An 8,129-nucleotide genomic window follows, 5' to 3' on the forward strand; every position below is an offset into this window, starting at 1 on the left:
ACAGTGACACCATCTGCAGCAAGATGATGCTGCAGGTCTTTGGAGGTGGTCTGTGGATTGTCCTTGACTGTTCTCACCATTCTTCTTCTATGCCTTTCTGATATTTTTCTTGGCCTGCCACTTCTGGGCTTAACAAGAACTGTACCTGTGTTCTTCCATTTCCTTACTATGTTCCTCACAGTGGAAACTGACAGGTTAAATCTCTGAAACAACTTTTTGTATCCTTCCCCTGAAAAGCTATGTTGAATAATCTTTGTTTTCAGATCATTTGAGAGTTGTTTTGAGGAGCCCATGATGCCACTCTTCATAGGAGAATCAAATAGGAGAACTACTTGCAAGTGGCCACCTTAAATACCTTTTCTCATGATTTGATACACCTGGCTATGAAGTTCAAAGCTCAATGAGGTTACAAAACCAATTTAGTGCTTCAGGAAGTCAGTAAAAAGTAGTTAGGAGTGTTCAAATCAAGAAAATGATAAGGGTGCCCATACTTTTACACCGGTCAAATTTTGTTTAAATGCAGATTGCACATTTTCTGTTAGTACAATAAACCTCATTTGAATCCAGAAATATAACTGAGTCTATCAGTTATTAGATATATGAAACTGAAATAGCTGTTGCAAAAACCAAAATTGTTATAAAGAAAAAAGGTTAACATTAATAGGGGTGCCCAAACTTTTACATATGACTGTACATGGTTGGGCTCAGCAGAACCAAATCCTAACGGAGATATATAACTCCAGCTCAGTAAAAAAAATATCTAAATACCGTATATACTTGTGTATAAGCCGAGGCCCCTAATTTTGCCACAAAAACTGGGAAAACTTATTGACTGGAGTAATAGCCTAGGGTGGGAAATGCAGCAGCTACTGGTAAATTTCAAAAATAAAAATAGATACCAATGAAAGTAAAATTGAGACATCAGTAGGTTAAATGTTTTTGAATATCCATATCGAATCAGGGGCCCCATATAATGCTGCATACATAAAATATGCCTCATATAATGCTGCACAAAGGTTAATAATGGCCTCATAAGATTCTCCATATTAAAATATGCCCCATATAATGCGTAAAAGGTTAATGATGGCCCTATAAGATGCTCCATAGAATAATATGCCCCATATGCCGCTCCATAAAGGTTGATGGCCCCTTAAGATGCTCCATAGAATAATATGCCCCATATGCTGCTCCACAAAGGTTGATGGCCCCATAAGATGCTCCATATAATGCTGCATAAGGGTTAATGGCCCCATAAAATGCTCCATAGATATACAGTGGGGAAAAAAAGTATTTAGTCAGTCAGCAATAGTGCAAGTTCCACTACTTAAAAAGATGAGAGACGTCTGTAATTTACATCATAGGTAGACCTCAACTATGGGAGACAAACTGAGAAAAAAAAATCCAGAAAATCACATTGTCTGTTTTTTTTTTCATTTTATTTGCATATTATGGTGGAAAATAAGTATTTGGTCAGAAACAAGCAATCAAGATTTCTGGCTCTCACAGACCTGTAACTTCTTCTTTAAGAGTCTCCTCTTTCCTCCACTCATTACCTGTAGTAATGGCACCTGTTTAAACTTGTTATCAGTATAAAAAGACACCTGTGCACACCCTCAAACAGTCTGACTCCAAACTCCACTATGGTGAAGACCAAAGAGCTGTCAAAGGACACCAGAAACAAAATTGTAGCCCTGCACCAGGCTGGGAAGACTGAATCTGCAATAGCCAACCAGCTTGGAGTGAAGAAATCAACTGTGGGAGCAATAATTAGAAAATGGAAGACATACAAGACCACTGATAATCTCCCTCGATCTGGTGCTCCACGCAAAATCCCACCCCGTGGGGTCAGAATGATCACAAGAACAGTGAGCAAAAATCCCAGAACCACGCGGGGGGACCTAGTGAATGAACTGCAGAGAGCTGGGACCAATGTAACAAGGCCTACCATAAGTAACACACTACGCCACCATGGACTCAGATCCTGCAGTGCCAGATGTCTCCCACTGCTTAAGCCTGTACATGTCCGGGCCCGTCTGAAGTTTGCTAGAGAGCATTTGGATGATCCAGAGGAGTTTGGGGAGAATGTCCTATGGTCTGATGAAACCAAACTGGAACTGTTTGGTAGAAACACAACTTGTCGTGTTTGGAGGAAAAAGAATACTGAGTTGCATCCATCAAACACCATACCTACTGTAAAGCATGGTGGTGGAAACATCATGCTTTGGGGCTGTTTCTCTGCAAAGGGGCCAGGACGACTGATCCGGGTACATGAAAGAATGAATGGGGCCATGTATCGTGAGATTTTGAGTGCAAACCTCCTTCCATCAGCAAGGGCATTGAAGATGAAACGTGGCTGGGTCTTTCAACATGACAATGATCCAAAGCACACCGCCAGGGCAACGAAGGAGTGGCTTCGTAAGAAGCATTTCAAGGTCCTGGAGTGGCCTAGCCAGTCTCCAGATCTCAACCCTATAGAAAACCTTTGGAGGGAGTTGAAAGTCCGTGTTGCCAAGCGAAAAGCCAAAAACATCACTGCTCTAGAGGAGATCTGCATGGAGGAATGGGCCAACATACCAACAACAGTGTGTGGCAACCTTGTGAAGACTTACAGAAAACGTTTGACCTCTGTCATTGCCAACAAAGGATATATCACAAAGTATTGAGATGAAATTTTGTTTGTGACCAAATACTTATTTTCCACCATAATATGCAAATAAAATGAAAAAAAAACAGACAATGTGATTTTCTGGATTTTTTTTTCTCAGTTTGTCTCCCATAGTTGAGGTCTACCTATGATGTAAATTACAGACGCCTCTCATATTTTTAAGTGGTGGAACTTGCACTATTGCTGACTGACTAAATACTTTTTTTCCCCACTGTATATACCCCATATGATGCTGCAATTAAAAAAAATGACATACCTTTCATCTCTCGGGGCCAGGTGCTGGTGTCGTGAGCAGACAGGGACATCGGCACGCTATGGGAGCCAGGTGCCGATGTCACCGCTGGTTCAAGTCCCCAGCACCTGCGATATTCAGCTGTCCCCCTTCCACCCCCACGCGCCGCTCTGTCTTCTGGGTCTCGACCGTGACTGTTCAGGCAGAGGGCGCGCACTAACCACGTCATCGCGCCCTCTGACCTGAACATCACAGCCAGAGGACGCGGAAGACAGCACGGCGCGGTGGTGGAATGGGGACAGGTGAATATCGCATGGCTCCCCCCATCCTCTCAGTCATACTCACCCCCTCCTGGCGCGTCTCTGCACTTCTTGCTTCTCCGATGGTCTCCGGCACCAGCAGCTCCTTCCAGTGTTCAGTGGTCACGTGGTACCGCTCACTAAAGTAATGAATATGCCTGCATATTCATTACTTTAATGAGCGACACCACATGACTGCAGGAAGAGTTGCGGCGCCTGAGGTCAACTAAGAAGCAAGTGCAGAGACCGTGCCAGGAGGGGGTGAGTATGATCTGACAGCCACCGTCTCCTTCGCTCCCCCGCCTACCCCCTGGGACAATGACTCGAGCATAAGCTGAGAGGGGGCACTTTCACCCTAAAAAAAATCGGCTGAAAACCTCGGCTTATACTCGAGTATATACGGTATATCTATTTTTAGAGGTGTGGCGAGGCCCAAATAGAACTTTTGCTATGGTACCCTGTGAACTCTATGTAGGGCCCTGTTTGAGGCCCTTTATTCTGTATGGAGCAATATATGGGGTTCATTATACTGGATGAAGCACTATATGGGGCTCATTATACTGAATGGAGCACTATGTAGTGCCTATAATACTGTTTGGAGCACTATATAGGAATCATACTGTATGGAGCACTATGTGGTGCCCATGATACTGTGCAAAGTACTGCAGTGCGCAGGCGCCAGGAAAGGTCAGAGAGGCCCAGCACCTGCACACTGCAGTACTTTGCTCTGCCCTCAACAAGGCAGAGAAGTATGCCTGCGCAGAAGCGCTATGGCCCCGGAGCGATGAAGCAAGCAAGGCAGCATCAAAAGAAGATGGGAGGCGCCGGACCTGGACCTACAACACCCATCGGACTGGTCCGCCCCCGGGTGAGTATAATAAAACTTGTTTTTCGTTTCTTTCAGGTTAGATTGGGGTCTTATCTACAGCATTCTAGAATGCTGTAGATAAGCCCCGAAAGGCAGTGACCGCAGCTTATAGCGGAAAAATCGAGCTGTATTGGGAGTTTGAGTGTCTTCCTTTCTTTGAGGGATCTCCCCCAGGAAATGTTGGCCTGGTACGATACGAGCACCTTCAGTTCTGGAAGTACTAGGGCCCACTCCTTCTTGACTAGGGCCTTGATCATTATCTCCTGGGACTGAAGGTACGAACCAGTCTGGCCGGCACATCGTGATAGCACAAAAGAGTTATACATTGCCATTTGTACAATGTGCATGGCCAGCTTCTTGTACCACACTTTGTTTTATCTCATGGCACTGTACGGCAGGACTTGATCAGAGAGATAAATTCCCCCCATGTTCTTGAAGTACCCTAATACACAGTCTGGTTTGGAGACACCTTGTACAGCTGTCGTAGTGCTGCCATCACCATTTATCGTGGTCAAGAAAAGGACATCACTCTTGTCCTCGACCACTAGCATGTTCTCGCTACATTGGGCTTTGCCTTCACCCTTTCTGAGCAGCTACCCAATTAGTATCTTATAGAGGCCCCTCTGATACTTCCAGACAGTACTGCAGGCTGTGTTAGCTCATGCATAGAGGGATTTGAGTGGGATGCTAGCATAAAAGTTATCTACGTAGAGGTGATAACCTTGATCCAGCAGTGTGTGCGGCAAACTCCACACTATTTTTCCACTCACTCCTAGGACAGGGAGGCATTGAGGGGGTTGAATCCAGGTATCCTTTCCTTTACGAACTCTAAAGCTCTGGGGGTGCCCTGAGGTACTATCACAGTTTGTAGATTTTAATTCCATACATGGTCCTCTTTCTAGGCAGGTATTGCCAGAATTTGAGCCTTCCCTTGAAATTGATCAGGGACTCATCAATGCAGATGTTCCTATGGGGCACGTATACCAGCAAACTAGTTGCTGATCTGAGCAAGGACCGGCCAAACTTTGAAACGTTGGCGTTATTTCAGGGAGGACACTGTGCATTATCATTGCAATACAAAAATTTTTGGATTGCCTCAAATCGTGTACGGGTCATGGCCATGCAGATCACTGGAGTGTTGTATAAAACATCAACACTCTAATATTGACAAAGTTCTGGCTTCTTCACTAACCCAATGTGAAGGACTAGGCACCAAAACGTTGTCATTTCTACTGTGTCTACAGGGGTCCAGTTAGAAAATGATGAAGAGCGGTTTTGTGCCAAAAATTGCTGGGGGTACAAATTTATTTGGGCCACCATGAGGTTTACAAAAGCCTCAGAGAAAAAGACTCTGGAAAAAGTATATTTCTGTGAAGCTGGTGGTGTCAAATCTGATTCCTGATGGCGCTGCAAAATCAGAAACTAGTGGCTCTTAATCTGCCGGGGGGGGGGGGGGTAGGAGGGATAAGGTCCATAAGGGGTCAGTAACAGTGGGGGCTGGTTCATTTTCTGTCCTGGGGCGCCTGCGTGGCTGTTCAATACCACTTGAGGAGAAATAAAGGGAGGTGGGATCTTCTCTCTCACTGGTAGTGTCGGAGGTAAGGAAGGTGTATGCCTCCTCTGAATACAGTGATTGGGACGAGCGGGACGTTTTTTCAAGTGTCTGGTGTTCGTGTGTGTACCAAATTTTATTTGGTGTGTAAACTTTTATTTATTTAGAAAAGAAAAAAAAAATCTAAAATTTGGTAAGATAAAAAACAAACTTACTAAACGGATAACAGTAATAAAAAGAAAAAAAAATTTGAGCGTCCACAACTATCTTACACTAACCATGGCTATATTTAGTAAAAAATACGGACGCAGACGCTGATTACTATGGTATATTTTTACTGTCCCTAATCCGATCAACTAAATTATTATTTTTTACTCTATATTATCTAACTCTAACCGACTCAATTCAGTAATAAAATACTGTAGTAGACGCTGAGTACTACAGTATACTGTGTGCAGAATTATTAGCCAAATGAGTATTTTGATCACATCATCCTTTTTATACATGTTGTCCTACTGCAAGCTGTATAGGCTTGAAAGCCAACTGCCAATTATGTAAATCAGGTGATTTGCATCTCTAATGAGGAGGGGTGTGGTGTAATGACATCAACACCCTATATAAGGTGTGCTTAATTATTAGGTAACTTCCTTTCCTTTGGCAAAATGGGTCAGAAGAGAGATTTGACGGACTCTGAAAAGTTAAAATTTGTGAGATGTCTTGCAGAGGGATGCAGCTGTCTTGAAATTCCCAAACTTTTGAAGCGTGATCACCGAACAATCAAGCGTTTCATAGCAAATAGCTAACAGGGTCGCAAGAAGCGTGTTGATAAAAAAGGCGCAAAATAACTGCCCATGAATTGAGGAAAATCGAGCATCAAGCTGCCAAGATGCCATTTGCCACCAGTTTTGCCATATTTCAGAGCTGCAACATTACTGGAGTATCAAAAAGCACAAGGTGTGCCATACTCAGGGACATGGCCAAGGTAAGGAAGGCTGAAAAATGACCACCTTTGAACAAGAAACATAAGATAAAACGTCAAGACTGGGCCAAGAAATATGTTAAGACAGATTTTTGTAACGTTTTATGGACTGATGAAATGAGAGCGACTCTTGATTGACCAAATGGATGGGCCAGAGGCTGGATCAGTAAAGGCCAGAGAGCTCCACTCCGACTCAGACGCCAGCAAGGTGGAGGTGGGGTACTGGTATGGACTGGTATCAAAGATGAACTTGTGGGACCTTTTCAGGTTGAGGATGGAGTGAAGCTCAACTCCCAGACCTACTGCCAGTTTCTGGAAGACACCTTCTTCAAGCAGTGGTACAGGAAGAAAAACATGATTTTCCTGCAGGACAATGTTCCATCACATGCATCCAAATACTCCACAGCGTGGCTGGCCATTAATTAAAGGTCTAAAAGAAGAAAAAATAATGACATGGCCCCCTTGTTCACCTGATCTGAACCCCATAGAGAACCAGTGGTTCCTCATAAAATGTGAGATGTACAAGGAGGGAAAACAGTACACCTCTCGGAACAGTGTCTGGGAGGCTGTTGTGGCTGCTGCACGCAATGTTGATCGTAAACAGATCAAGCAACTGACAGAATTTATGGATGGAAGGCTTTTGAGTGTCATCGTAAAGAAAGGTGGCTATGTTGGTCACTGATTTTTTTTGTGTTTTTGAATGTCATGTTTATTTCTAAATTTTGTGTTATATTGGTTTACCTGGTGAAAATAAACAAGTGAAATGGGCATATATTTGGTTTTTATTAAGTTGCCTAATAATTCTGCACAGTATTAGTTACCTAAAAAAACCCAGATATCCTCCTAAGATAGCCGAATCTAAAAAAAACCCACTCCAACTTCCAAAAATATTAAGCTTTGATATTTATGAGTCTTTTGGGTTGATTGAGATCATAGTTGTTCAATAATTAAAAGAATCCTCTCAAATACAACTTGCCTAGTAATTCTGCATGCAGTGTATATTTTTACTGTTTTTAACTAATTGACCCTATCAACTAATCTAAATTATTTATTTTATTGTTTTGTGGAAAAAAAAAAAAAAAGTCCTTTCCAAAAGCGAACACGGATGCTAATCAGTGATGGGCATCTGATCAGTTTGCTCGGTTGCTGTAGGACGCACACACTGAGATGGTGCAAAGGAGGGGGGGGGGGGGGGGAATGAAAAAAAATAAACAGGTACAAGAAAAAGTCCTGGAAAACAGCAAGCTCGAGTGCAGATCAGTGATTGGCATCACTGATCAGCGCTTGGCGTCTGAGGGATGCACAAAAAAAAGAAAACCAAGTAGTGATTGGCATTCAGCAGCTGAAGGGGGTGTGAGGAGAGGGGTGAAAAGGGAAAGAGTGGGGTGGATTAGGAACGATCCAGTAAATCTGTTTTCTTCAGCAGCAGCAAGAACTCCAGCAGCGATGGCACAGGCTTGAAAAAGGACTGTGGCACCACAAGGCCCAGGACAGCGTGAGAGAAGTCTCAGTGACCGCTATCCTCAAGTCTCGA

Source organism: Dendrobates tinctorius, unplaced genomic scaffold, assembly GCF_039654945.1.
Source record: "Dendrobates tinctorius isolate UK_male_01 unplaced genomic scaffold, ASM3965494v1 ptg000008l, whole genome shotgun sequence".
NCBI classification, from domain to species: Eukaryota; Metazoa; Chordata; class Amphibia; order Anura; family Dendrobatidae; genus Dendrobates; species Dendrobates tinctorius.